This window comes from Chaetodon auriga, chromosome 20, assembly GCF_051107435.1.
Source record: "Chaetodon auriga isolate fChaAug3 chromosome 20, fChaAug3.hap1, whole genome shotgun sequence".
In the NCBI taxonomy this organism is placed as follows: Eukaryota; Metazoa; Chordata; class Actinopteri; order Chaetodontiformes; family Chaetodontidae; genus Chaetodon; species Chaetodon auriga.
Genome location: NC_135093.1, coordinates 19,405,564 through 19,425,510, shown reverse-complemented (window position 1 = coordinate 19,425,510; position 19,947 = coordinate 19,405,564).

The following is a 19,947-nucleotide window of genomic DNA, read 5'->3' as shown; positions in this document are numbered from 1 at the left end:
AATTCTAGAATTGTCAGACAATGTCATTCAGAATGTTGACGAACATTCCATTCTAGAATTGTCAAACATGTGCTTTTAAAATGTTGACGAACATTCCATTCCAGAATCATCAGACATTGTTTTTAGAATGTTGGCGAACATTCAATTCTAGAATTGTCAGACAATGTCATTCAGAATGTTGACGAACATTCCATTCTAGAACGTTGACAAACATTCCATTCTAGAATCGTCAGACATTGATTTTAGAATGTTGGCGACCATTCCATTCTAGAATTGTCAAAAATGTGATTTAGAATGTTGGCGAACATTACATTCTAGAATTGTCAAAAATGTGATTTAGAATGCTGGCGAACATTCCATTATAGAATTGTCAAACATGTGATTTAGAATGTTGACGAACATCCCATTCTAGAATGTTGACAAACATTCCATTCTAGAATCGTCAAACATTGTTTTTAGAATGTTGGCGAACATTCCATTCGAGAATTGTCAGACAATGTGATTTAGAATGATCACGAACATTCCATTCTACAATTGTCAAAAATGTGATTTAGAATGTTGGCGAACATTCCATTCTAGAATTGTCAAACATGTGATTTAGAATGTTGACGAACATTCCATTCCAGAATGGTCAGACATTGCTATTAGAATGTTGGCGAACATTCCATTCTAGAATTGTCAAACATGTGATTTAGAATATTGACGAGCATTCCATTCAAGAATTGTCAAAAATGTGATTTAGAATGTTGACGAACATTACATTGTAGAACTGTCAAACGTGTTTTAGAAGGTTGACGAACATTCCTTTCTAGAATTGTCAGACAATGTGATTTAGAATGATCATGAACATTCCATTCTAGAATTGTCAAACATGTGATTTAGAATGTTGACGAGCATTCCATTCAAGAATTGTCAAACGTGATTTAGAATGTTGGCGAACATTACATTCTAGAATTTTCAAACATTCAAACTAAGTTCTGGAATTCTGACGAACATTCCATTCTAGAACTGTCAAGCATTGCTATTAGGATGTTGACGAACATTCCATTCTAGAATTGCCAAACATGTGATTTAGAATGTTGACGAACATTCCATTCCAGAATGGTCAGACATTGCTATTAGAATGTTGGTGAACATTCCATTCTAGAATTATCAAACATGTGATTTAGAATGTTGACGAACATTCCATTCTACAATGGTCAGACATTGCTTTTAGAAGGTTGGCGAACATTCCATTCCAGAATTGTCAAACATGTGATTTAGAATGTTGACGAACATTCCATTCTACAATGGTCAGACATTGCTTTTAGAATGTCGGCGAACATTCCATTCTAGAATTGTCAAACATGTGATTTAGAATGTTTACGAACATTCCATTCCAGAATGGTCAGACATTGCTATTAGAATGTTGGCGAACATTCCATTCTAGATTAGTCAAAAATGTGATTTAGAATGTTGATGAACATTACATTGTAGAACTGTCAAACGTGTTTTAAAAGGTTGACGAACATTCCATTCTAGAATTGTGAGACAATGTGATTTAGAATGATCATGAACATTCCATTCTAGAATTGTCAAACATGTGATTTAGAATGTCGGCGAACATTCCATTCTAGAACTGTCAAACATGTGATTTAGAATGTTGACGAACATTCCATTCCAGAATCGTCAGTCTTTGCTTTTAGAATGTTGACGAACATTCCATTCCAGAATCGTCAAATATTGCTTTTAGAATGTTGGCGAACATTCCATTCTAGAATTTTCAACCATTCAAACAACGTTATGGAATTCTGACTAACATTCCATACTAGAATTGTCAAACATTTGATTTAGAATGTTGACGAAAATTCCATTCCAGAATGGTCAGACATTGCTTTTAGGATGTCGGCGAACGTTCCATTCTAGAATTGTTGGACAATGTGATTTCGAATGTTGACGAACATTCCATTCCAGAATCGTCAGACATTGCTTTTAGAATCTCGGCGAACATTCCATTCTAGAATTGTCAAACATGTGCTTTTAAAATGTTGACGAACATTCCATTCCAGAATCGTCAGACATTGTTTTTAGAATGTTGGCGAACATTCAATTCTAGAATTGTCAGACAATGTCATTCAGAATGTTGACGAACATTCCATTCTAGAATTGTCAAACATGTGCTTTTAAAATGTTGACGAACATTCCATTCCAGAATCATCAGACATTGTTTTTAGAATGTTGGCGAACATTCAATTCTAGAATTGTCAGACAATGTCATTCAGAATGTTGACGAACATTCCATTCTAGAACGTTGACAAACATTCCATTCTAGAATCGTCAGACATTGATTTTAGAATGTTGGCGACCATTCCATTCTAGAATTGTCAAAAATGTGATTTAGAATGTTGGCGAACATTACATTCTAGAATTGTCAAAAATGTGATTTAGAATGCTGGCGAACATTCCATTATAGAATTGTCAAACATGTGATTTAGAATGTTGACGAACATCCCATTCTAGAATGTTGACAAACATTCCATTCTAGAATCGTCAAACATTGTTTTTAGAATGTTGGCGAACATTCCATTCGAGAATTGTCAGACAATGTGATTTAGAATGATCACGAACATTCCATTCTACAATTGTCAAAAATGTGATTTAGAATGTTGGCGAACATTCCATTCTAGAATTGTCAAACATGTGATTTAGAATGTTGACGAACATTCCATTCCAGAATGGTCAGACATTGCTATTAGAATGTTGGCGAACATTCCATTCTAGAATTGTCAAACATGTGATTTAGAATATTGACGAGCATTCCATTCAAGAATTGTCAAAAATGTGATTTAGAATGTTGACGAACATTACATTGTAGAACTGTCAAACGTGTTTTAGAAGGTTGACGAACATTCCTTTCTAGAATTGTCAGACAATGTGATTTAGAATGATCATGAACATTCCATTCTAGAATTGTCAAACATGTGATTTAGAATGTTGACGAGCATTCCATTCAAGAATTGTCAAACGTGATTTAGAATGTTGGCGAACATTACATTCTAGAATTTTCAAACATTCAAACTAAGTTCTGGAATTCTGACGAACATTCCATTCTAGAACTGTCAAGCATTGCTATTAGGATGTTGACGAGCATTCCATTCTAGAATTGTCAAACATGTGATTTAGAATGTCGGCAAACATTCCATTCTAGAATTGTCAAACATGTGATTTAGAATGTTGACGAACATTCCATTCCAGAATGGTCAGACATTGCTATTAGAATGTTGGCGAACATTCCATTCTAGAATTGTCGAACATGTGATTTAGAATGTCGGCGAACATTCCATTCTAGAACTGTCAAACATGTGATTTAGAATGTTGACGAACATTCCATTCTACAATGGTCAGACATTGCTTTTAGAATGTCGGCGAACATTCCATTCTAGAATTGTCAAACATGTGATTTAGAATGTTGACGAACATTCCATTCCAGAATGGTCAGACATTGCTATTAGAATGTTGGCGAACATTCCATTCTAGACTTGTCAAAAATGTGATTTAGAATGTTAGCGAACATTCCATTCTAGAACTGTCAAACATGTGATTTAGAATGTTGACGAACATTCCATTCTACAATGGTCAGACATTGCTTTTAGAATGTCGGCCACCATTCCATTCTAGAATTGTGAGACAATGTGATTTAGAATGTTGACGAACATTCCATTCCAGAATGGTCAGACATTGCTATTAGAATGTTGGCGAACATTCCATTCTAGAATTGTCAAACATGTGATTTAGAATGTCGGCGAACATTCCATTCTAGAATGGTCAGACATTGCTATTAGAATGTTGGCGAACATTCCATTCTAGAATTGTCAAACATGTGATTTAGAATATTGACGAGCATTCCATTCAAGAATTGTCAAAAATGTGATTTAGAATGTTGACGAACATTACATTGTAGAACTGTCAAACGTGTTTTAGAAGGTTGACGAACATTCCTTTCTAGAATTGTCAGACAATGTGATTTAGAATGATCATGAACATTCCATTCTAGAATTGTCAAACATGTGATTTAGAATGTTGACGAGCATTCCATTCAAGAATTGTCAAACGTGATTTAGAATGTTGGCGAACATTACATTCTAGAATTTTCAAACATTCAAACTAAGTTCTGGAATTCTGACGAACATTCCATTCTAGAACTGTCAAGCATTGCTATTAGGATGTTGACGAGCATTCCATTCTAGAATTGTCAAACATGTGATTTAGAATGTCGGCAAACATTCCATTCTAGAATTGTCAAACATGTGATTTAGAATGTTGACGAACATTCCATTCCAGAATGGTCAGACATTGCTATTAGAATGTTGGCGAACATTCCATTCTAGAATTGTCGAACATGTGATTTAGAATGTCGGCGAACATTCCATTCTAGAACTGTCAAACATGTGATTTAGAATGTTGACGAACATTCCATTCTACAATGGTCAGACATTGCTTTTAGAATGTCGGCGAACATTCCATTCTAGAATTGTCAAACATGTGATTTAGAATGTTGACGAACATTCCATTCCAGAATGGTCAGACATTGCTATTAGAATGTTGGCGAACATTCCATTCTAGACTTGTCAAAAATGTGATTTAGAATGTTAGCGAACATTCCATTCTAGAACTGTCAAACATGTGATTTAGAATGTTGACGAACATTCCATTCTACAATGGTCAGACATTGCTTTTAGAATGTCGGCCACCATTCCATTCTAGAATTGTGAGACAATGTGATTTAGAATGTTGACGAACATTCCATTCCAGAATGGTCAGACATTGCTATTAGAATGTTGGCGAACATTCCATTCTAGAATTGTCAAACATGTGATTTAGAATGTCGGCGAACATTCCATTCTAGAATGGTCAGACATTGCTATTAGAATGTTGGCGAACATTCCATTCTAGAATTGTCAAACATGTGATTTAGAATATTGACGAGCATTCCATTCAAGAATTGTCAAAAATGTGATTTAGAATGTTGACGAACATTACATTGTAGAACTGTCAAACGTGTTTTAGAAGGTTGACGAACATTCCTTTCTAGAATTGTCAGACAATGTGATTTAGAATGATCATGAACATTCCATTCTAGAATTGTCAAACATGTGATTTAGAATGTTGACGAGCATTCCATTCAAGAATTGTCAAACGTGATTTAGAATGTTGGCGAACATTACATTCTAGAATTTTCAAACATTCAAACTAAGTTCTGGAATTCTGACGAACATTCCATTCTAGAACTGTCAAGCATTGCTATTAGGATGTTGACGAGCATTCCATTCTAGAATTGTCAAACATGTGATTTAGAATGTCGGCAAACATTCCATTCTAGAATTGTCAAACATGTGATTTAGAATGTTGACGAACATTCCATTCCAGAATGGTCAGACATTGCTATTAGAATGTTGGCGAACATTCCATTCTAGAATTGTCGAACATGTGATTTAGAATGTCGGCGAACATTCCATTCTAGAACTGTCAAACATGTGATTTAGAATGTTGACGAACATTCCATTCTACAATGGTCAGACATTGCTTTTAGAATGTCGGCGAACATTCCATTCTAGAATTGTCAAACATGTGATTTAGAATGTTGACGAACATTCCATTCCAGAATGGTCAGACATTGCTATTAGAATGTTGGCGAACATTCCATTCTAGATTAGTCAAAAATGTGATTTAGAATGTTGATGAACATTACATTGTAGAACTGTCAAACGTGTTTTAAAAGGTTGACGAACATTCCATTCTAGAATTGTGAGACAATGTGATTTAGAATGTTGACGAACATTCCATTCCAGAATGGTCAGACATTGCTATTAGAATGTTGGCGAACATTCCATTCTAGAATTGTCAAACATGTGATTTAGAATGTCGGCGAACATTCCATTCTAGAATGGTCAGACATTGCTATTAGAATGTTGGCGAACATTCCATTCTAGAATTGTCAAACATGTGATTTAGAATATTGACGAGCATTCCATTCAAGAATTGTCAAAAATGTGATTTAGAATGTTGACGAACATTACATTGTAGAACTGTCAAACGTGTTTTAGAAGGTTGACGAACATTCCTTTCTAGAATTGTCAGACAATGTGATTTAGAATGATCATGAACATTCCATTCTAGAATTGTCAAACATGTGATTTAGAATGTTGACGAGCATTCCATTCAAGAATTGTCAAACGTGATTTAGAATGTTGGCGAACATTACATTCTAGAATTTTCAAACATTCAAACTAAGTTCTGGAATTCTGACGAACATTCCATTCTAGAACTGTCAAGCATTGCTATTAGGATGTTGACGAGCATTCCATTCTAGAATTGTCAAACATGTGATTTAGAATGTCGGCAAACATTCCATTCTAGAATTGTCAAACATGTGATTTAGAATGTTGACGAACATTCCATTCCAGAATGGTCAGACATTGCTATTAGAATGTTGGCGAACATTCCATTCTAGAATTGTCGAACATGTGATTTAGAATGTCGGCGAACATTCCATTCTAGAACTGTCAAACATGTGATTTAGAATGTTGACGAACATTCCATTCTACAATGGTCAGACATTGCTTTTAGAATGTCGGCGAACATTCCATTCTAGAATTGTCAAACATGTGATTTAGAATGTTGACGAACATTCCATTCCAGAATGGTCAGACATTGCTATTAGAATGTTGGCGAACATTCCATTCTAGACTTGTCAAAAATGTGATTTAGAATGTTAGCGAACATTCCATTCTAGAACTGTCAAACATGTGATTTAGAATGTTGACGAACATTCCATTCTACAATGGTCAGACATTGCTTTTAGAATGTCGGCCACCATTCCATTCTAGAATTGTGAGACAATGTGATTTAGAATGTTGACGAACATTCCATTCCAGAATGGTCAGACATTGCTATTAGAATGTTGGCGAACATTCCATTCTAGAATTGTCAAACATGTGATTTAGAATGTCGGCGAACATTCCATTCTAGAATGGTCAGACATTGCTATTAGAATGTTGGCGAACATTCCATTCTAGAATTGTCAAACATGTGATTTAGAATATTGACGAGCATTCCATTCAAGAATTGTCAAAAATGTGATTTAGAATGTTGACGAACATTACATTGTAGAACTGTCAAACGTGTTTTAGAAGGTTGACGAACATTCCTTTCTAGAATTGTCAGACAATGTGATTTAGAATGATCATGAACATTCCATTCTAGAATTGTCAAACATGTGATTTAGAATGTTGACGAGCATTCCATTCAAGAATTGTCAAACGTGATTTAGAATGTTGGCGAACATTACATTCTAGAATTTTCAAACATTCAAACTAAGTTCTGGAATTCTGACGAACATTCCATTCTAGAACTGTCAAGCATTGCTATTAGGATGTTGACGAGCATTCCATTCTAGAATTGTCAAACATGTGATTTAGAATGTCGGCAAACATTCCATTCTAGAATTGTCAAACATGTGATTTAGAATGTTGACGAACATTCCATTCCAGAATGGTCAGACATTGCTATTAGAATGTTGGCGAACATTCCATTCTAGAATTGTCGAACATGTGATTTAGAATGTCGGCGAACATTCCATTCTAGAACTGTCAAACATGTGATTTAGAATGTTGACGAACATTCCATTCTACAATGGTCAGACATTGCTTTTAGAATGTCGGCGAACATTCCATTCTAGAATTGTCAAACATGTGATTTAGAATGTTGACGAACATTCCATTCCAGAATGGTCAGACATTGCTATTAGAATGTTGGCGAACATTCCATTCTAGATTAGTCAAAAATGTGATTTAGAATGTTGATGAACATTACATTGTAGAACTGTCAAACGTGTTTTAAAAGGTTGACGAACATTCCATTCTAGAATTGTGAGACAATGTGATTTAGAATGATCATGAACATTCCATTCTAGAATTGTCAAACATGTGATTTAGAATGTCGGCGAACATTCCATTCTAGAACTGTCAAACATGTGATTTAGAATGTTGACGAACATTCCATTCCAGAATCGTCAGTCTTTGCTTTTAGAATGTTGACGAACATTCCATTCCAGAATCGTCAAATATTGCTTTTAGAATGTTGGCGAACATTCCATTCTAGAATTTTCAAACATTCAAACAACGTTATGGAATTCTGACTAACATTCCATACTAGAATTGTCAAACATTTGATTTAGAATGTTGACGAAAATTCCATTCCAGAATGGTCAGACATTGCTTTTAGGATGTCGGCGAACGTTCCATTCTAGAATTGTTGGACAATGTGATTTCGAATGTTGACGAACATTCCATTCCAGAATCGTCAGACATTGCTTTTAGAATCTCGGCGAACATTCCATTCTAGAATTGTCAAACATGTGCTTTTAAAATGTTGACGAACATTCCATTCCAGAATCGTCAGACATTGTTTTTAGAATGTTGGCGAACATTCAATTCTAGAATTGTCAGACAATGTCATTCAGAATGTTGACGAACATTCCATTCTAGAATTGTCAAACATGTGCTTTTAAAATGTTGACGAACATTCCATTCCAGAATCATCAGACATTGTTTTTAGAATGTTGGCGAACATTCAATTCTAGAATTGTCAGACAATGTCATTCAGAATGTTGACGAACATTCCATTCTAGAACGTTGACAAACATTCCATTCTAGAATCGTCAGACATTGATTTTAGAATGTTGGCGACCATTCCATTCTAGAATTGTCAAAAATGTGATTTAGAATGTTGGCGAACATTACATTCTAGAATTGTCAAAAATGTGATTTAGAATGCTGGCGAACATTCCATTATAGAATTGTCAAACATGTGATTTAGAATGTTGACGAACATCCCATTCTAGAATGTTGACAAACATTCCATTCTAGAATCGTCAAACATTGTTTTTAGAATGTTGGCGAACATTCCATTCGAGAATTGTCAGACAATGTGATTTAGAATGATCACGAACATTCCATTCTACAATTGTCAAAAATGTGATTTAGAATGTTGGCGAACATTCCATTCTAGAATTGTCAAACATGTGATTTAGAATGTTGACGAACATTCCATTCCAGAATGGTCAGACATTGCTATTAGAATGTTGGCGAACATTCCATTCTAGAATTGTCAAACATGTGATTTAGAATATTGACGAGCATTCCATTCAAGAATTGTCAAAAATGTGATTTAGAATGTTGACGAACATTACATTGTAGAACTGTCAAACGTGTTTTAGAAGGTTGACGAACATTCCTTTCTAGAATTGTCAGACAATGTGATTTAGAATGATCATGAACATTCCATTCTAGAATTGTCAAACATGTGATTTAGAATGTTGACGAGCATTCCATTCAAGAATTGTCAAACGTGATTTAGAATGTTGGCGAACATTACATTCTAGAATTTTCAAACATTCAAACTAAGTTCTGGAATTCTGACGAACATTCCATTCTAGAACTGTCAAGCATTGCTATTAGGATGTTGACGAACATTCCATTCTAGAATTGCCAAACATGTGATTTAGAATGTTGACGAACATTCCATTCCAGAATGGTCAGACATTGCTATTAGAATGTTGGTGAACATTCCATTCTAGAATTATCAAACATGTGATTTAGAATGTTGACGAACATTCCATTCTACAATGGTCAGACATTGCTTTTAGAAGGTTGGCGAACATTCCATTCCAGAATTGTCAAACATGTGATTTAGAATGTTGACGAACATTCCATTCTACAATGGTCAGACATTGCTTTTAGAATGTCGGCGAACATTCCATTCTAGAATTGTCAAACATGTGATTTAGAATGTTTACGAACATTCCATTCCAGAATGGTCAGACATTGCTATTAGAATGTTGGCGAACATTCCATTCTAGATTAGTCAAAAATGTGATTTAGAATGTTGATGAACATTACATTGTAGAACTGTCAAACGTGTTTTAAAAGGTTGACGAACATTCCATTCTAGAATTGTGAGACAATGTGATTTAGAATGATCATGAACATTCCATTCTAGAATTGTCAAACATGTGATTTAGAATGTCGGCGAACATTCCATTCTAGAACTGTCAAACATGTGATTTAGAATGTTGACGAACATTCCATTCCAGAATCGTCAGTCTTTGCTTTTAGAATGTTGACGAACATTCCATTCCAGAATCGTCAAATATTGCTTTTAGAATGTTGGCGAACATTCCATTCTAGAATTTTCAACCATTCAAACAACGTTATGGAATTCTGACTAACATTCCATACTAGAATTGTCAAACATTTGATTTAGAATGTTGACGAAAATTCCATTCCAGAATGGTCAGACATTGCTTTTAGGATGTCGGCGAACGTTCCATTCTAGAATTGTTGGACAATGTGATTTCGAATGTTGACGAACATTCCATTCCAGAATCGTCAGACATTGCTTTTAGAATCTCGGCGAACATTCCATTCTAGAATTGTCAAACATGTGCTTTTAAAATGTTGACGAACATTCCATTCCAGAATCGTCAGACATTGTTTTTAGAATGTTGGCGAACATTCAATTCTAGAATTGTCAGACAATGTCATTCAGAATGTTGACGAACATTCCATTCTAGAATTGTCAAACATGTGCTTTTAAAATGTTGACGAACATTCCATTCCAGAATCATCAGACATTGTTTTTAGAATGTTGGCGAACATTCAATTCTAGAATTGTCAGACAATGTCATTCAGAATGTTGACGAACATTCCATTCTAGAACGTTGACAAACATTCCATTCTAGAATCGTCAGACATTGATTTTAGAATGTTGGCGACCATTCCATTCTAGAATTGTCAAAAATGTGATTTAGAATGTTGGCGAACATTACATTCTAGAATTGTCAAAAATGTGATTTAGAATGCTGGCGAACATTCCATTATAGAATTGTCAAACATGTGATTTAGAATGTTGACGAACATCCCATTCTAGAATGTTGACAAACATTCCATTCTAGAATCGTCAAACATTGTTTTTAGAATGTTGGCGAACATTCCATTCGAGAATTGTCAGACAATGTGATTTAGAATGATCACGAACATTCCATTCTACAATTGTCAAAAATGTGATTTAGAATGTTGGCGAACATTCCATTCTAGAATTGTCAAACATGTGATTTAGAATGTTGACGAACATTCCATTCCAGAATGGTCAGACATTGCTATTAGAATGTTGGCGAACATTCCATTCTAGAATTGTCAAACATGTGATTTAGAATATTGACGAGCATTCCATTCAAGAATTGTCAAAAATGTGATTTAGAATGTTGACGAACATTACATTGTAGAACTGTCAAACGTGTTTTAGAAGGTTGACGAACATTCCTTTCTAGAATTGTCAGACAATGTGATTTAGAATGATCATGAACATTCCATTCTAGAATTGTCAAACATGTGATTTAGAATGTTGACGAGCATTCCATTCAAGAATTGTCAAACGTGATTTAGAATGTTGGCGAACATTACATTCTAGAATTTTCAAACATTCAAACTAAGTTCTGGAATTCTGACGAACATTCCATTCTAGAACTGTCAAGCATTGCTATTAGGATGTTGACGAACATTCCATTCTAGAATTGCCAAACATGTGATTTAGAATGTTGACGAACATTCCATTCCAGAATGGTCAGACATTGCTATTAGAATGTTGGTGAACATTCCATTCTAGAATTATCAAACATGTGATTTAGAATGTTGACGAACATTCCATTCTACAATGGTCAGACATTGCTTTTAGAAGGTTGGCGAACATTCCATTCCAGAATTGTCAAACATGTGATTTAGAATGTTGACGAACATTCCATTCTACAATGGTCAGACATTGCTTTTAGAATGTCGGCGAACATTCCATTCTAGAATTGTCAAACATGTGATTTAGAATGTTTACGAACATTCCATTCCAGAATGGTCAGACATTGCTATTAGAATGTTGGCGAACATTCCATTCTAGATTAGTCAAAAATGTGATTTAGAATGTTGATGAACATTACATTGTAGAACTGTCAAACGTGTTTTAAAAGGTTGACGAACATTCCATTCTAGAATTGTGAGACAATGTGATTTAGAATGATCATGAACATTCCATTCTAGAATTGTCAAACATGTGATTTAGAATGTCGGCGAACATTCCATTCTAGAACTGTCAAACATGTGATTTAGAATGTTGACGAACATTCCATTCCAGAATCGTCAGTCTTTGCTTTTAGAATGTTGACGAACATTCCATTCCAGAATCGTCAAATATTGCTTTTAGAATGTTGGCGAACATTCCATTCTAGAATTTTCAACCATTCAAACAACGTTATGGAATTCTGACTAACATTCCATACTAGAATTGTCAAACATTTGATTTAGAATGTTGACGAAAATTCCATTCCAGAATGGTCAGACATTGCTTTTAGGATGTCGGCGAACGTTCCATTCTAGAATTGTTGGACAATGTGATTTCGAATGTTGACGAACATTCCATTCCAGAATCGTCAGACATTGCTTTTAGAATCTCGGCGAACATTCCATTCTAGAATTGTCAAACATGTGCTTTTAAAATGTTGACGAACATTCCATTCCAGAATCGTCAGACATTGTTTTTAGAATGTTGGCGAACATTCAATTCTAGAATTGTCAGACAATGTCATTCAGAATGTTGACGAACATTCCATTCTAGAATTGTCAAACATGTGCTTTTAAAATGTTGACGAACATTCCATTCCAGAATCATCAGACATTGTTTTTAGAATGTTGGCGAACATTCAATTCTAGAATTGTCAGACAATGTCATTCAGAATGTTGACGAACATTCCATTCTAGAACGTTGACAAACATTCCATTCTAGAATCGTCAGACATTGATTTTAGAATGTTGGCGACCATTCCATTCTAGAATTGTCAAAAATGTGATTTAGAATGTTGGCGAACATTACATTCTAGAATTGTCAAAAATGTGATTTAGAATGCTGGCGAACATTCCATTATAGAATTGTCAAACATGTGATTTAGAATGTTGACGAACATCCCATTCTAGAATGTTGACAAACATTCCATTCTAGAATCGTCAAACATTGTTTTTAGAATGTTGGCGAACATTCCATTCGAGAATTGTCAGACAATGTGATTTAGAATGATCACGAACATTCCATTCTACAATTGTCAAAAATGTGATTTAGAATGTTGGCGAACATTCCATTCTAGAATTGTCAAACATGTGATTTAGAATGTTGACGAACATTCCATTCCAGAATGGTCAGACATTGCTATTAGAATGTTGGCGAACATTCCATTCTAGAATTGTCAAACATGTGATTTAGAATATTGACGAGCATTCCATTCAAGAATTGTCAAAAATGTGATTTAGAATGTTGACGAACATTACATTGTAGAACTGTCAAACGTGTTTTAGAAGGTTGACGAACATTCCTTTCTAGAATTGTCAGACAATGTGATTTAGAATGATCATGAACATTCCATTCTAGAATTGTCAAACATGTGATTTAGAATGTTGACGAGCATTCCATTCAAGAATTGTCAAACGTGATTTAGAATGTTGGCGAACATTACATTCTAGAATTTTCAAACATTCAAACTAAGTTCTGGAATTCTGACGAACATTCCATTCTAGAACTGTCAAGCATTGCTATTAGGATGTTGACGAACATTCCATTCTAGAATTGCCAAACATGTGATTTAGAATGTTGACGAACATTCCATTCCAGAATGGTCAGACATTGCTATTAGAATGTTGGTGAACATTCCATTCTAGAATTATCAAACATGTGATTTAGAATGTTGACGAACATTCCATTCTACAATGGTCAGACATTGCTTTTAGAAGGTTGGCGAACATTCCATTCCAGAATTGTCAAACATGTGATTTAGAATGTTGACGAACATTCCATTCTACAATGGTCAGACATTGCTTTTAGAATGTCGGCGAACATTCCATTCTAGAATTGTCAAACATGTGATTTAGAATGTTTACGAACATTCCATTCCAGAATGGTCAGACATTGCTATTAGAATGTTGGCGAACATTCCATTCTAGATTAGTCAAAAATGTGATTTAGAATGTTGATGAACATTACATTGTAGAACTGTCAAACGTGTTTTAAAAGGTTGACGAACATTCCATTCTAGAATTGTGAGACAATGTGATTTAGAATGATCATGAACATTCCATTCTAGAATTGTCAAACATGTGATTTAGAATGTCGGCGAACATTCCATTCTAGAACTGTCAAACATGTGATTTAGAATGTTGACGAACATTCCATTCCAGAATCGTCAGTCTTTGCTTTTAGAATGTTGACGAACATTCCATTCCAGAATCGTCAAATATTGCTTTTAGAATGTTGGCGAACATTCCATTCTAGAATTTTCAACCATTCAAACAACGTTATGGAATTCTGACTAACATTCCATACTAGAATTGTCAAACATTTGATTTAGAATGTTGACGAAAATTCCATTCCAGAATGGTCAGACATTGCTTTTAGGATGTCGGCGAACGTTCCATTCTAGAATTGTTGGACAATGTGATTTCGAATGTTGACGAACATTCCATTCCAGAATCGTCAGACATTGCTTTTAGAATCTCGGCGAACATTCCATTCTAGAATTGTCAAACATGTGCTTTTAAAATGTTGACGAACATTCCATTCCAGAATCGTCAGACATTGTTTTTAGAATGTTGGCGAACATTCAATTCTAGAATTGTCAGACAATGTCATTCAGAATGTTGACGAACATTCCATTCTAGAATTGTCAAACATGTGCTTTTAAAATGTTGACGAACATTCCATTCCAGAATCATCAGACATTGTTTTTAGAATGTTGGCGAACATTCAATTCTAGAATTGTCAGACAATGTCATTCAGAATGTTGACGAACATTCCATTCTAGAACGTTGACAAACATTCCATTCTAGAATCGTCAGACATTGATTTTAGAATGTTGGCGACCATTCCATTCTAGAATTGTCAAAAATGTGATTTAGAATGTTGGCGAACATTACATTCTAGAATTGTCAAAAATGTGATTTAGAATGCTGGCGAACATTCCATTATAGAATTGTCAAACATGTGATTTAGAATGTTGACGAACATCCCATTCTAGAATGTTGACAAACATTCCATTCTAGAATCGTCAAACATTGTTTTTAGAATGTTGGCGAACATTCCATTCGAGAATTGTCAGACAATGTGATTTAGAATGATCACGAACATTCCATTCTACAATTGTCAAAAATGTGATTTAGAATGTTGGCGAACATTCCATTCTAGAATTGTCAAACATGTGATTTAGAATGTTGACGAACATTCCATTCCAGAATGGTCAGACATTGCTATTAGAATGTTGGCGAACATTCCATTCTAGAATTGTCAAACATGTGATTTAGAATATTGACGAGCATTCCATTCAAGAATTGTCAAAAATGTGATTTAGAATGTTGACGAACATTACATTGTAGAACTGTCAAACGTGTTTTAGAAGGTTGACGAACATTCCTTTCTAGAATTGTCAGACAATGTGATTTAGAATGATCATGAACATTCCATTCTAGAATTGTCAAACATGTGATTTAGAATGTTGACGAGCATTCCATTCAAGAATTGTCAAACGTGATTTAGAATGTTGGCGAACATTACATTCTAGAATTTTCAAACATTCAAACTAAGTTCTGGAATTCTGACGAACATTCCATTCTAGAACTGTCAAGCATTGCTATTAGGATGTTGACGAACATTCCATTCTAGAATTGCCAAACATGTGATTTAGAATGTTGACGAACATTCCATTCCAGAATGGTCAGACATTGCTATTAGAATGTTGGTGAACATTCCATTCTAGAATTATCAAACATGTGATTTAGAATGTTGACGAACATTCCATTCTACAATGGTCAGACATTGCTTTTAGAAGGTTGGCGAACATTCCATTCCAGAATTGTCAAACATGTGATTTAGAATGTTGACGAACATTCCATTCTACAATGGTCAGACATTGCTTTTAGAATGTCGGCGAACATTCCATTCTAGAATTGTCAAACATGTGATTTAGAATGTTTACGAACATTCCATTCCAGAATGGTCAGACATTGCTATTAGAATGTTGGCGAACATTCCATTCTAGATTAGTCAAAAATGTGATTTAGAATGTTGATGAACATTACATTGTAGAACTGTCAAACGTGTTTTAAAAGGTTGACGAACATTCCATTCTAGAATTGTGAGACAATGTGATTTAGAATGATCATGAACATTCCATTCTAGAATTGTCAAACATGTGATTTAGAATGTCGGCGAACATTCCATTCTAGAACTGTCAAACATGTGATTTAGAATGTTGACGAACATTCCATTCCAGAATCGTCAGTCTTTGCTTTTAGAATGTTGACGAACATTCCATTCCAGAATCGTCAAATATTGCTTTTAGAATGTTGGCGAACATTCCATTCTAGAATTTTCAACCATTCAAACAACGTTATGGAATTCTGACTAACATTCCATACTAGAATTGTCAAACATTTGATTTAGAATGTTGACGAAAATTCCATTCCAGAATGGTCAGACATTGCTTTTAGGATGTCGGCGAACGTTCCATTCTAGAATTGTTGGACAATGTGATTTCGAATGTTGACGAACATTCCATTCCAGAATCGTCAGACATTGCTTTTAGAATCTCGGCGAACATTCCATTCTAGAATTGTCAAACATGTGCTTTTAAAATGTTGACGAACATTCCATTCCAGAATCGTCAGACATTGTTTTTAGAATGTTGGCGAACATTCAATTCTAGAATTGTCAGACAATGTCATTCAGAATGTTGACGAACATTCCATTCTAGAATTGTCAAACATGTGCTTTTAAAATGTTGACGAACATTCCATTCCAGAATCATCAGACATTGTTTTTAGAATGTTGGCGAACATTCAATTCTAGAATTGTCAGACAATGTCATTCAGAATGTTGACGAACATTCCATTCTAGAACGTTGACAAACATTCCATTCTAGAATCGTCAGACATTGATTTTAGAATGTTGGCGACCATTCCATTCTAGAATTGTCAAAAATGTGATTTAGAATGTTGGCGAACATTACATTCTAGAATTGTCAAAAATGTGATTTAGAATGCTGGCGAACATTCCATTATAGAATTGTCAAACATGTGATTTAGAATGTTGACGAACATCCCATTCTAGAATGTTGACAAACATTCCATTCTAGAATCGTCAAACATTGTTTTTAGAATGTTGGCGAACATTCCATTCGAGAATTGTCAGACAATGTGATTTAGAATGATCACGAACATTCCATTCTACAATTGTCAAAAATGTGATTTAGAATGTTGGCGAACATTCCATTCTAGAATTGTCAAACATGTGATTTAGAATGTTGACGAACATTCCATTCCAGAATGGTCAGACATTGCTATTAGAATGTTGGCGAACATTCCATTCTAGAATTGTCAAACATGTGATTTAGAATATTGACGAGCATTCCATTCAAGAATTGTCAAAAATGTGATTTAGAATGTTGACGAACATTACATTGTAGAACTGTCAAACGTGTTTTAGAAGGTTGACGAACATTCCTTTCTAGAATTGTCAGACAATGTGATTTAGAATGATCATGAACATTCCATTCTAGAATTGTCAAACATGTGATTTAGAATGTTGACGAGCATTCCATTCAAGAATTGTCAAACGTGATTTAGAATGTTGGCGAACATTACATTCTAGAATTTTCAAACATTCAAACTAAGTTCTGGAATTCTGACGAACATTCCATTCTAGAACTGTCAAGCATTGCTATTAGGATGTTGACGAACATTCCATTCTAGAATTGCCAAACATGTGATTTAGAATGTTGACGAACATTCCATTCCAGAATGGTCAGACATTGCTATTAGAATGTTGGTGAACATTCCATTCTAGAATTATCAAACATGTGATTTAGAATGTTGACGAACATTCCATTCTACAATGGTCAGACATTGCTTTTAGAAGGTTGGCGAACATTCCATTCCAGAATTGTCAAACATGTGATTTAGAATGTTGACGAACATTCCATTCTACAATGGTCAGACATTGCTTTTAGAATGTCGGCGAACATTCCATTCTAGAATTGTCAAACATGTGATTTAGAATGTTTACGAACATTCCATTCCAGAATGGTCAGACATTGCTATTAGAATGTTGGCGAACATTCCATTCTAGATTAGTCAAAAATGTGATTTAGAATGTTGATGAACATTACATTGTAGAACTGTCAAACGTGTTTTAAAAGGTTGACGAACATTCCATTCTAGAATTGTGAGACAATGTGATTTAGAATGATCATGAACATTCCATTCTAGAATTGTCAAACATGTGATTTAGAATGTCGGCGAACATTCCATTCTAGAACTGTCAAACATGTGATTTAGAATGTTGACGAACATTCCATTCCAGAATCGTCAGTCTTTGCTTTTAGAATGTTGACGAACATTCCATTCCAGAATCGTCAAATATTGCTTTTAGAATGTTGGCGAACATTCCATTCTAGAATTTTCAACCATTCAAACAACGTTATGGAATTCTGACTAACATTCCATACTAGAATTGTCAAACATTTGATTTAGAATGTTGACGAAAATTCCATTCCAGAATGGTCAGACATTGCTTTTAGGATGTCGGCGAACGTTCCATTCTAGAATTGTTGGACAATGTGATTTCGAATGTTGACGAACATTCCATTCCAGAATCGTCAGACATTGCTTTTAGAATCTCGGCGAACATTCCATTCTAGAATTGTCAAACATGTGCTTTTAAAATGTTGACGAACATTCCATTCCAGAATCGTCAGACATTGTTTTTAGAATGTTGGCGAACATTCAATTCTAGAATTGTCAGACAATGTCATTCAGAATGTTGACGAACATTCCATTCTAGAATTGTCAAACATGTGCTTTTAAAATGTTGACGAACATTCCATTCCAGAATCATCAGACATTGTTTTTAGAATGTTGGCGAACATTCAATTCTAGAATTGTCAGACAATGTCATTCAGAATGTTGACGAACATTCCATTCTAGAACGTTGACAAACATTCCATTCTAGAATCGTCAGACATTGATTTTAGAATGTTGGCGACCATTCCATTCTAGAATTGTCAAAAATGTGATTTAGAATGTTGGCGAACATTACATTCTAGAATTGTCAAAAATGTGATTTAGAATGCTGGCGAACATTCCATTATAGAATTGTCAAACATGTGATTTAGAATGTTGACGAACATCCCATTCTAGAATGTTGACAAACATTCCATTCTAGAATCGTCAAACATTGTTTTTAGAATGTTGGCGAACATTCCATTCGAGAATTGTCAGACAATGTGATTTAGAATGATCACGAACATTCCATTCTACAATTGTCAAAAATGTGATTTAGAATGTTGGCGAACATTCCATTCTAGAATTGTCAAACATGTGATTTAGAATGTTGACGAACATTCCATTCCAGAATGGTCAGACATTGCTATTAGAATGTTGGCGAACATTCCATTCTAGAATTGTCAAACATGTGATTTAGAATATTGACGAGCATTCCATTCAAGAATTGTCAAAAATGTGATTTAGAATGTTGACGAACATTACATTGTAGAACTGTCAAACGTGTTTTAGAAGGTTGACGAACATTCCTTTCTAGAATTGTCAGACAATGTGATTTAGAATGATCATGAACATTCCATTCTAGAATTGTCAAACATGTGATTTAGAATGTTGACGAGCATTCCATTCAAGAATTGTCAAACGTGATTTAGAATGTTGGCGAACATTACATTCTAGAATTTTCAAACATTCAAACTAAGTTCTGGAATTCTGACGAACATTCCATTCTAGAACTGTCAAGCATTGCTATTAGGATGTTGACGAGCAT